Source organism: Bubalus kerabau, chromosome X (genome assembly GCF_029407905.1).
Source record: "Bubalus kerabau isolate K-KA32 ecotype Philippines breed swamp buffalo chromosome X, PCC_UOA_SB_1v2, whole genome shotgun sequence".
Taxonomy (NCBI): domain Eukaryota; kingdom Metazoa; phylum Chordata; class Mammalia; order Artiodactyla; family Bovidae; genus Bubalus; species Bubalus kerabau.
Window position 1 is genome coordinate 145,466,431 of NC_073647.1, and position 11,955 is coordinate 145,478,385.

Sequence of the window (11,955 nt, forward strand, 5' to 3'; positions counted from 1 at the left end):
TCCACCCGCCCCTGCAGCCCCCGGAGCTCACCTGCCTCATGTTTAGAGTTCCATCACCCATCCAGCAGGGAGCGAGCCGCCTGGAAGCCCACGCCGCGGTCTTCCGAGGGGAAACACCAAAGCCAGCAGAAGCCCGCAAGACAAAAGCAACTCAGCGAGTTCGCCAGGCAGCTGAGAACACGTTTTCTTCCCCTTTTTCCTTTGATCTGTTGCTACACGCACTCTGCCCAAGACAACGTCAAGTTTCTCAAGCTTCTCTTCCCAGCCTATGAAAAGTCGGGCGCAGGGAAGCGGGGACCGCCTGGCTCTTATTTCAAATTGGGTCTCAGAGACGTCGTAGGTGGCTGGCGGGGGCCCCGGAGGAGCCTCGCCAATCAGGAGAAGGGGGTGGGCCCTGGGAGCCGGAGGGGCTGCCTCCGCGAGGATTAGAGAGCTTTCAGGATTTCAATGACTGGAAGCAGCTGGAAACAGCCTCCCCAGCTCCCGGAGTAAAAGATGCGTTCTATTCTTATCTCACAGCTCCGGCTCGCCTCAAAGCTTAACTAGCTTAAGGCCTGGCCTTTTAAGAGCTCCCTAAAAGCACGCAAGCATTTGAGAGGGACAAAACGACTGCAAGCAGAAAAGTGCCACACGCAGGACCCAGGCGGATTTCGAAAAGGGTATCTCGCACCGAACACTGGGGAGGGAAGCTAACTGTTACTCAGAACACCTGAACCGAAACCAGCACTCGGGGTGGGGGAGAGGATGTCATCCACCTCGCTTCCATATAGATGAACTGTGCATCTGTCTAAGAGACAGATCTTAATGGTAAAGGGCACACAAGTCTGCTGAAACATGGCAAATGAACGAGAATCTTTACCCAATAAGGGCCCAAAGCACAATTTTAAATAAAACTGTTATTAGAAAAATAGGCACTGATGTTTGGTTAAGAAGAAAAAAAAATTAAAGACGTGTGTCTACCTTTCACTCAAGTTCACCTTACCTACAAGGTTGATCTGGTGAACTTATTCAGAGACAAGCTGGACAGGATCTCAGTAAGAGATCTTACACACTTAAACCCTGAAGTTTTAAGTTTGTGATTTAAACTTAAATTCTTTGAAAAATAATTTCCAAAATTTGCTTTCTGTATTTTCTATAAACAGGAACGCTTTTCAATTCTTAATCAATATGGTCTCAAGGTCACTCTGTCTTTTGGATGGAAAAGAAAAATAACCAGCACAAGCTGAGCAAAGCTTTTTCCCAAAGAAGTGGCAAAAATTTTGTGAGAATAATTCAATAAAGAAAAAAAAATTGGTATCAGAGGGGAGAAAAAAAAAAAAACCTTAGCAAATCAATCAAAGAGCAGCTTCCAGCCTATCATCTGTATGGATTCAGTAGATGTCAGCTCTGCCCAGTTCCAAGAAAACTTGGCAGCCCCATTTCTGGACATGGAGGTCCATAACCCCATTTCAGCCCCCCACCTTAGCAAGGTAAGGAACCACCCAGTGACACAACCAGACTTCAGTCCTCTTCATGTATTTACTACAGAGCCTAAACCAGGGTTTCTAAGCCTCAACCCTATTGACATTTGGGGTCAGATCATTCTCCATTGGGGGGTGCTGTGCTGTGCACTGGGGGATGTCGAGCAGTGTCTCTGGCCTCAGGCCACCAGATACAAGGAACCCTTCCACAGTCATGACAATCAGTAATGTCTCCAGACAACACCAAGGGAGAAATCATGCCCAATGGAGAATCACTGATGGACTGGCTTTGAAATACTCGTTTTCAAAAACAAAACAAAACAAAAATACTGGTTCTCCAACTTAACTGTCCAGGAAACTTCTGGGGACATTGTGAAAAATGCCAGTCCCTGGGCCTGTGACTCCAAGGGAATTTGATCAATAGGTTTGAGGAGGAGCCTGGGAATCTGCATTTTATCCTGGTGCAGAGGGCTCTGATTCACTTCAAAAAAATACTGTACCTGTTCCTGCCCTGGGTATACCCTGAGCCCCAGGACACAGGAAATTACCCAGGGCTGCTGCCTCTAAATATCATCAGAGTGAAGTCCCAAGGCATATCTATTTATCACCTTCAACAGAAGCTTCTCACGACTGCATTTGCCTTCTGCTGTCATCACCTCCGAAGAAAATATGAGTTGGGATTTCCTCTCACAGGCTCTGTGCCCTGTCAAAGTTTCATCCATCTTTCCTCTCCTTTGGCCCATTCCTACTGCATCCTACAAGGTCAGAATGTCAGCACTATTTTGTGGCTTCCCCAAATGTCCCAAAACAAAGTAATCCCTTCTCTATACTCCGTAGTTTATAGACACACTCAGTGGTATGCTGGTAAATGTTTAACAACCAGCTCTTTAAAAAAAAAAGAAGCCAAGATTTGTCGTCATTGTTGTTGTTTATTCACTCAGTTGTGTCTGGCTCTTTGAGACCCCATGGACTGTAGCCGACCAGGCTCCTCTGTCCATGGGATACTCCAGGCAAGAATAGTGGAGTGGGTTGCCATTTCCTTCTCTAGGGATCTTCCCGACCCAGGGATCAAACCCATGTCTCCTGCCTTGCAGGTATATTCTTTACCGTCTGAGCCACCAAGGAACAGGCTTACACCCAGATATTTTTTTTCTTTGAAATCCTAAAGTAAGTCATGGTGCACATATGTCATGATCTAAAATTTAGCTTTGAAAGGGGAAAATCCCATGGATGGAGGAGCCTGGAAGGCTGCAGTCCATGGGGTCGCTGAGGGTTGGACACGACTGAGCGACTTCACTTTCACTTTTCACTTTCATGCATTGGAGAAGGAAATGGCAGCCCACTCCAGTGTTCTTGCCTGGAGAATCCCAGGGATGGGGGAGCCTGGTGGGCTGCCGTCTGTGGGGTCGCACAGAGTCGGACACGACTGAAGTGACTTAGCAGCAGCAGCCTATATTTTCACAAATTAGAATTTATAATTATGTTGCATTTTTACTCTATGGGACAGCACCATTTTTCACCTTGTCTGAATCCTTTGCCAATTTTTGTAGTGTAAATATTCCCTCCTTTTCTGCAGTAAGGACCCTAAACACAGAGGTTAGAGGAGATACACTGAGCCAGGAGACGGTAAGCACCAGCTTGAGCAAACCATGCTACATCTCTGCTGTTTTACTTCCATGTGGCACTGTAATCACATCTTATTCAGTCTGTCTCTTCTAGGAAACTAGAAAACTCTCAAGAGCAAGAATGACATCCTATTCATCTTTGTAACCCCAGATACTTTCACTGTACCCATGCACCAACAGCACAGGAAGAAGTCAACAAACAAAACGTGTGTGGAAAGGGAATGAAACGCTTTCCTGAGCTATGGACATCAACGGGACTGCAGCCACTGCCACATTACTAAAGGGAAAAGAATCTCTTGACAAATTAAACTATTACAGTTACCTTTTTTTTTTTTACCATAATTCAAAATCTGTCCTGCACTTATGAAAACAATAAGCATAATACCATTTTAATTTATTTTTTGGTCATACCATGTGGCTTGCGGTACCTTGCTCCCTCTCCAGGGATTGAACTTGCGGCCATGGCAGTGAAAGCACTGAGTCCTAACCACTGGACCACCAGGGAAGTCCCCATAATACCATCTTTATTCTAATACTCCCATGTCCAACCAAAGTCAGAGTGCAAGAGAAGAGATGAACCTCCTAAAACAGAATCTTAGCTTCATGGACATATTTGTGAGACAGTCTATTTTCTACATTTTTATATGAAGCCATCACACAGTTCTGCATCTACATAAAAAACATCAGCTCTAGATGACAAGGTCTCTGGGAGAAATGTGTACAATAATCTCTGGGAGATATATGAAAGGGCAGTTTCAACAGAGACTCAGATACAGAGAACTGACTTAGGGACACAGCAGCGGGGGGTGGGGGGGAAGAATTGCAAGAGTAGCATTGAAATATGTACATGAACATATGTGAAACAGACAGCTGATGGGAAGTTGCTGTATAACACAGGGAGCTCAACCCAGTGCTCTGTGACAACCTAGTGGGGTCAGATGGGATGGGAGTGGGGAAGGAGGTTCAAGAGGGATGGGACATATGTATACCTATGGCTGATTCTGAAGGACATCAGCCGTGGGATTTCTTTGGAAGGAATGATGTTAAAGCTGAAACTCCAGTACTTTGGCCACCTCATGCGAAGAGTTGACTCATTGGAAAAGACTCTGATGCTGGGAGGGATTGGGGGCAGGAGGAGAAGGGGACGACGGAGGATGAGATGGCTGGATGGCATCACTGACTCGATGGACGTGAGTCTCAGTGAACTCCGGGAGTTGGTGATGGACAGGGAGGCCTGGCGTGCTGCGATTCATGGGGTCGCAAAGAGTCGGACATGACTGAGCGACTGATCTGATCTGATCTGATGGCTGATTCATGGTGATGCATGGCAGAAACCAAGACAACATTGTAAGGCAATTAAAAACCCAAAAAAAGGGCACTTCCACCAGTAAGAGATACCATGATGGGTTGCTAGTTCTCTCTTCCATCTTCTCATTATGCAGAAGGACAGGAATGCCTACAGGGGTGTTATTAACAAACACTCCTTGTAAGTATCTACTATGAGCCAAGCATGTTGCCAGGCACTTTACAAATATGCACCATTTCATCTGCACCAAAATATAAGAACAGACAGGATCATTGAAGCAAAGTTAAAAAACCAAAGGTCTGATCAGGACCAATTGCTACAGGAATTAAACTTAAGTGTTTGAAGTGAGAATTACTTTGCTTTTTTAAAAAAGTTTTTTGTTTAATTTCTTTTTTATGTTTTGCCCACATGGCACAGCATGAGAGATCTTAGTTCCCCGACCAGGGATCAAGCCTGTACCCCAGGCATTAGAAGTGCAGAGCTTAACCACTGGACCACCAGGGAAGTCCCTACCCTGCTTTGTGTTATAAAATATGCTATCTCCAGAAATCATCCCTAAAACTCTTAAGAAAAGGGAACAATGTAAATAAATGAAGTCTACTTTTTCATTTACCAATAAACAGACTTCTTCAACATTTCAAATCCAATAAACGGCACTTTAGGGGTCATCCATTAAGTGAGCATTAGATCCACTTATTGGAAACAGCATAAGCAAGTAAACTGAAGCAAAGAAAGAAACACGCTTCACTAAAGGTTCGGATGTTCTGTTCTTGGTCTGTGATTAACAGCATTTGCAAACATCAGCTGAAGGGATGAGGTAGTCTTAGCAGATCTTTCTTAAGACAGCAGCTGAGGTGGTAATCCTGTGTAGTTTAGTGCAGGTTTGGTCATATAAACAGACCTCTACAGCAAACACAACATGAGTTCCTGGGCCAGTGATCCTGGACAGGCCCTACTAGACATGGATGGACATTGGGGTGACACCCGAGAGGACAATTAGCAGTAATGGTGCCACCTCTTTCAGTGTTCTGTTAGGTCAAAGGATATGGGAATATGTGTATGTAAAAAATGGTCGACTATTAGTAACTTCCTCTAGTTTATTGAAATATGTATCAGGACACATCAGAAGTCAATGAAAACCAAGCTGAAGGTGTCTAATTCAGCCACCTGGGAAATGCCTGATGCAAGGGCAGAGTCCTGAGGGCCTATGGAAAGACTTTCTTCTCCCTCAGAAGTTCCAGAAATCCAGTTGTATACTTATGGCGGCCATGGAAAAGTTGAGGTGATTAGTGAAGGTGATTTACATGGACAGTGACACGAGTCCCTACTTAGAAAAAGAAATGAAAAATAAGAAACGAAAACCCCACCTATAGGTCTTCTAGGATGTCATAAAAAAGAAACAAGTTGCTACTCACTGGGTACAAGCATTCATTAAGTTAGTTTCTGTCACTTGATTAACCAGAGCAACGTGACATACCACATGCATGGGTTCAGTTCAGTTCAGTCCCTCAGTCGTGTCCGACTCTGCGACCCCATGAATTGCAGCATGCCAGGCCTCCCTGTCCATCACTAACTCCCGGAGTTCCCTCAGGCTCACGTTCATTGAGTCGGTGATGTCATCCAGCCATTTCATTGTCTGTCGTCCCCTTTTCCTTCTGCCCCCGGTCCCTCCCAGCATCAGAGTCTTTTCTAATGAGTCAGCTCTTCACATGAGGTGGCCAAAGTACTGGAGTTTCAGCTTCAGCATCATTCCTTCCAAAGAACACCCAGGACTGATCTCCTTTAGAATGGACTGGTTGAATCTCCTTGCAGTCCAAGGGACTCTCAAGAGTCTTCTCCAACACCACAGTTCAAAAGCATCAAATCTTCGGCGCTCAGCTTTCTTCACAGTCCAACTCTCACATCCATACACGACCACTGGAAAAACCATAGCCTTGACTAGATGGACCTTTGTTGGCAAAGTAATGTCTCTGCTTTTGTATATCCAAACCCATATAGGCTGGTCATAACTTTCTTTCCAAGGAGTAAGCGTCTTTTAATTTCATGGCTGCAATCACCATCTGCAGTGATTTTGGAGCCCAAAAATATAAAGTCTGACACTGTTTCCACTGTTTCCCCATCTATTTCCCATGAAGTGGTGGGACCGGATGCCATGATCTTCGTTTTCTGAATGTGGAGCTTTAAGCCAACTTTTTCACTCTCCTCTTTCACTTTCATCAGGAGGCTTTTTAGCTCCTCTTCACTTTCTGCCGTAAGGGTGGTGTCATCTGCATATCTGAGGTTATTGATATTTCTCCCAGCAATCTTGATTCCAGCTTGTGCTTCCTCCAGCCCAGCATTTCTCATGAGGTACTCTGCATATAAGTTAAATAAACAGGGTGACAATATACAGCCTTGATGTACTCCTTTTCCTATTTGGAACCAGTCTGTTGTTCTATGTCCAGTTCTAACTGTTGCTTCCTGACCTGCATATAGGTTTCTCAAGAGGCAGGTCAGGTGGTCTGGTATTCCCATCTCTTGAAGAATTTTCCACAGTTTATTGTGATCCACACAGTCAAAGGCTTTGGCATAGTCAATAAAGCAGAAATAGATGTTTTTCTGGAACTTTCTTGCTTTTTCCATGATCCAGCAGATGTTGGCAATTTGATCTCTGGTTCCTCTACCTTTTCTAAAGCCAGCTGGAACATCTGGAAGTTCACGGTTCACGTATTGCTGAAGCCTGGCTTGGAGAATTCTGAGCATTACTTTACTAGCGTGTGAGATGAGTGCAATTGTGCGGTAGTTTGAGCATTCTTTGGCATTGCCTTTGTTTGGGATTGGAATGAAAACTGACCTTTTCCAGTCCTGTGGCCACTGCTGAGTTTTCCAAATTTGCTGGCATATTGAGTGCAGCACTTTCACAGCATCATCTTTTAGGATTTGAAATAGCTCAGCTGGAATTCCTTCACCTCCACTAGCTTTGTTCGTAGTGATGCTTTCTAAGGCCCACTTGACTTCACATTCCAGGATGTCTGGCTCTAGGTGAGTGATCACACTTTCATGATTATCTTGGTTGTGAAGATCTTTTTTGTACAGTTCTTCTCTGTATTCTTGTCACCTCTTCTTAATATCTTCTGCTTCTGTTAGGTCCATACCATTTCTGTCCTTTATTGTGCCCATTTTTGCATGAAATGTTCCCTTGGTATCTCTAATTTTCTTGAAGAGATCTCTAGTCTTTCCCATTCTGTTGTTTTCCTCTATTTCTTTGCATTGATTGCTGAAGAAGGCTTTCTTACAAGAAAGCATGGGTTACAAATACAATTTGGAATCCATTCTTGGAGTTGACCTCCCTGGTGGCTCAAATGGTAAATAATCTGCTTGCAATGCAGGAGACTCGGGTTCGATTCCTGGATTGGGAAGATCCCCTGGAGAAGGAAATGGCAACCCACTCCAGTATTCGTGCCTGGAGAATCCCATGGGCAGAGGAGCCTGGTGGGCTACAGTTATGGGGTTGCAAAGAGTTGGACATGACTGAGTGACAAAGCATGTGGCCACAGAACTGGCTGATAGGTGTCAGGTAAACCAAATGACATCTTTGAGTCCAGGGTTTTTCAGGACAGTTGGGCAAATTATGGACTGAATATCCATGTCCCTCTACAAATTCATATGTTGAAATCCTAACCTTAGAGGAGCCCTCATGCATGGGATTTGTGCCCTTATTAAAAAGATCCCAGAGAGCTCTCTTGCCCCTTCCACCATGTGAGGACACAGAAGACAGCGGCCATCTGGAGCAGGAAGTAGGCTTCTTTGACACCAGAATCTGTCAGAACATTGAACTTGGAACCCCTCGCCTCTAGAACTGTGAGAAATATATTTCTGTTGTTTATAAACCACCAACTCTATGGTACTTTCTTACAGCAGTTCAAATGGACTAAGACAAATCAAAACATATATGGGAAAGTTTTTTGCAACTATTGCTTACAGCATGAATTTGGATGACAGGCTGAAAAGAAAGGGAGAAATCTGTGGATACAGAACAGAATAAGACACCACGAGGAAATTTTTAGGAGATTGTATCCTAAAGGGCAGACTTTCAGACAGTCACCAGTCAAGCTTTTGAATAAATTGAGCTTTTGATATTTCATCACTTGAAAATTAACGCGTTAAAGCAATCCATGTTATCTTAAAATTTTAAGTATAACTTACCATTTAATAATTCTATGCTTTTAGAGGTGAACTATTTTGACACTGTTTAGTTTTTGTTGATTAAATAAGACTGATCCTTCATTCTCTTCCTCTTAGTGATCTGATAAAGATTTATGTATGAATGTAGCAATGGTTCTTGTGTAATCCTCCCACTGTCAAAAATTCTCTACACTCCCAACTCAACCTTCTGCCTCATGTCAACATCATAATATCTTCTCAAGAGTAATTCTTCAATTTCTCAATCATCTACTTTTTTTTTAAACTATAATCTTACATTTAAATTTGTAAGAGAAAAATTATTGTAATAGAGTATTTTTGACTTGTCTTATTAACCCCTTTTCTAGTTACTGAGGTCATTGAGGTCTTAATCAGTCTGAGTTCTCCAGTGAAACAGAACCAATGGGATATTTAACATATATATTAAAATGTATTACAAGTACTAGACTTACATGATTGTGAGTACTGGTAAGTCTGACATTCATAGGGCATGTGGACAGGAGCTCAATTTACAGTTTTCAGGCAAAATTTCTTCTTCCTCGGAGAAACCTGAGTTTTGCTCTTACGGCCTTCAACTGATTGAATGAAGCCCAGCAACACTATCAAAGATAATCTCCTTTACTTAAAGTCAACCAATTATACATGTTACCTAAGTCTACAAAATACCTTCATAGCAACACCTAGATTCGTTTCACTGAGTAACTGTACTATAGCCTAGCCAAGGGATTGTTGTATATCCCTTCTAACAACTAGTACAGAGGATAGGATCAATTAGTCAATAAAAAATGTTCTTGGGATTGTTGCTAATAATAGTAATAATAATAATAATTTTAAAGTCCAGGTTTGATGCATGAGACAGGGTGCTCAGGGCCAGAGAAGTGGTATGACCCTGAGGGATGGGATGGGGAGGGAGGTGGGAGGGGGGTCCAAGATGGGGAACACATGTACACCCATGGCTGATTCATGTCAATGTTTGCCAAAAACCACTACAATATCCTAAAGTAATTAGCCTCCAATTAAAATAAATTAATTAATTTTAAAAATAAATAAAACCACTAATATACAAGGCCCTCTTCTTTCTAAATAATTAAATTTTGCTAATACATTTATTATACATGTATCAACTGCAACAGTAGAAAGTAAGAGCTATACAATTCTGCAATAAAATGATTTGCAACTGATGATTGTATACCAAGTTATACTATTCATCAAATGTCAGGATAGAATGCAATTATTTTCATAGAAAGACTCAACATTTTTGCATCCCATGTATTCTTTCATTGGAATCTACTCCAAGATACATTTTCACACAAGGAGAGAAATAACCAAGAAAAATAAGACAATGGGACTCAGAAGACAGAAACCAACACAAAGACTATAAAGTCTAGGAGGATAGATGCAGCAGTCTTAGAAAAGCCCAACGCTAAACTGTACCAGGAGGGGACTTCCCTGGTGGCTGGTGGCCCCGTGGCTAAGACTCAGCACTCCCAATGCAGGGGCCCAGGTTCTATTTCTAGTAAAGGAACTAGATCTTACATGTTGCAACTAAGAGTTCACTTGCCACAAGTAAAGATCCTGCATGCCGCAACAAAGATGAAGATCCTGTTGTATATCCCTTCTAACAACTGGTACAGAGGATAGGATCAATTAGTCAATGAAAATGTTCTCGGAATTGTGCTGCAACTAAGACTGGAGTGTGTGTGAGTGTGGGGGGGGGTGGTGGTCAGTTTAAAAGTTGTGTCCGAATCTTTATGACCCCATGGACCGTAGCCCTCCAAGCTTCCCTGTTTATAGGATTCTCCAGGCAAGAATACTGGAGTGGGTAGCCATTTCCTCCTCCAGGGAATCTTCCCAACCCAGGGATCAAACCTGGAAGGCAGATTCTTTACCACTGAACCACCTGGGAAGACCTGGTAGAGCCAAAGAAAACAAACATTTAAAAATAGATAAGTAAATAAACTGTACTAGGAGGATGGACGACTCTTGGAGGTAGGTTACCAGGGAAGAAATGACACTGATAGATCACATTGAAGATCAACAGGTATCTATAAATCTAAGTCAAAGGTGAGGCCATTATTAACTCTAGGATAAACGAAAGAATGCTCAAAAAAGAAAGCACAGCATTACATGTGGCAGGAACTACTGGTAATCAATCCAATATTCATCTTCTCCTTGTTTCTTTCCAACAGAACTTCAGTGTATTTGGGGCCAGAAATGCGTTCAGCTGAAGAACATTTCCCAGCCTCCCTTGCAGGTGTGAGTGGTCATGTGAAACTTTTAGGGCCTATGGAATTTTAATAGAAGCAGCTGTGTAAGACATCTGGGAAAATTCCTTAAAGGAAACACACTGTCTGCCCTTTGCCATTCCAAGACTTCCTCACCAGGAGTAGGACTGCAATGCTTGACATAGGGGGACCATTCTGTAAACATGAGGATGCAATAGATGGGAAACGTGGAAAACAGGAAAGATAGAAGGATCTTGGATTGCTGATTGCATCTTGGAGTCTCCTAATGAGCCCTGAACTTCATATTCTGTGAGAAAAATGAACTGCAAATTTGTTTGAGCCAATGTTTTGGAATTTGTGTTACTAGATGAACACAAATCCCTAACCGAAATGATTATATTAGGAGGGACTGGGGTGGGGATGTATAAGAGAGATAATTCACTTTTGATGTATGTAGGATGTTAATGTCTAAAATTCATAAACCAAGAAATAGTAAAAGCACATAATGGAAAATGTGAAAGTACATACCAAGGAAATTTACAAATTGAAAGTGATTACTCCTAGAAAGGAGTGGGAGGGGGTAGGAATTGCTGTTTTTCACTTAAAGTCTTTAATATATTTATACTTTGAACATGTCTTACTTTAATAAAAATTAAAACTAATTAAAAATAAACAAAAAGATACTCACTGGTTATTAACTCAATTTCTTGTCCTCAAATTCACTTCCTGTAAACTAACAATATTTTATGATTATCTAGCCCATAGTTGGGGAGAAGGCAATGGAAATCCACTCCAGTACTCTTGCCTGGAAAATCCCATGGACAGAAGAGCCTGGTGGGCTGCCATCTATGGGGTCGCACCGAGTCGGACACAACTGAAGTGACTTAGCAGCAGCAGCAGCCCGTAGTTGACCAGAGTCAGAGTAAAGCTTTAGAGAAGTTACGCACCCTCTGGCCAATTCTGAACCCCAGGTGCAATGTCATCATATGATGCGCATAAGATCTGATTGCCATTTCCTCTTTCTCCCACCACAGATTTAATGTGCTCAGAGTTTATGACTGATTTGCCACATGTAGCAAGAATCATATATATTAGCCCTAATCCAAACTGTTTTCAACTAACATTCTTCTTGAGCTCCAGGAATGAAGATTCTATAA

At 42.6% G+C, this 11,955-nt stretch overlaps 1 protein-coding gene and 1 long non-coding RNA gene across 5 annotated transcripts in view; one reads left to right on the top strand and one right to left on the bottom strand.

The window, feature by feature from the left end:
- MID1 (midline 1) overlaps nt 1-333 on the bottom strand; it is a 195,360-nt gene extending 195,027 nt beyond the window's left edge. The window contains exon 1 of one of the 4 annotated variants that reach the window (XM_055565030.1): nt 32-333. The gene's annotated coding sequence lies outside the window, so the exon portion shown is untranslated. The remainder of the gene's footprint in view (nt 1-31) is intronic. The other 3 variants (XM_055565029.1, XM_055565032.1, XM_055565031.1) reach the window with 3 other exon arrangements.
- A 9,821-nt stretch (nt 334-10,154) lies between these two features.
- On the top strand, nt 10,155-11,695 carry LOC129638644 (uncharacterized). The gene is made up of 3 exons (XR_008707953.1): nt 10,155-10,273; nt 10,763-11,107; nt 11,557-11,695. It is a non-coding gene; the product is annotated as an uncharacterized LOC129638644 (long non-coding RNA).
- Nucleotides 11,696-11,955: the final 260 nt, after the last annotated feature.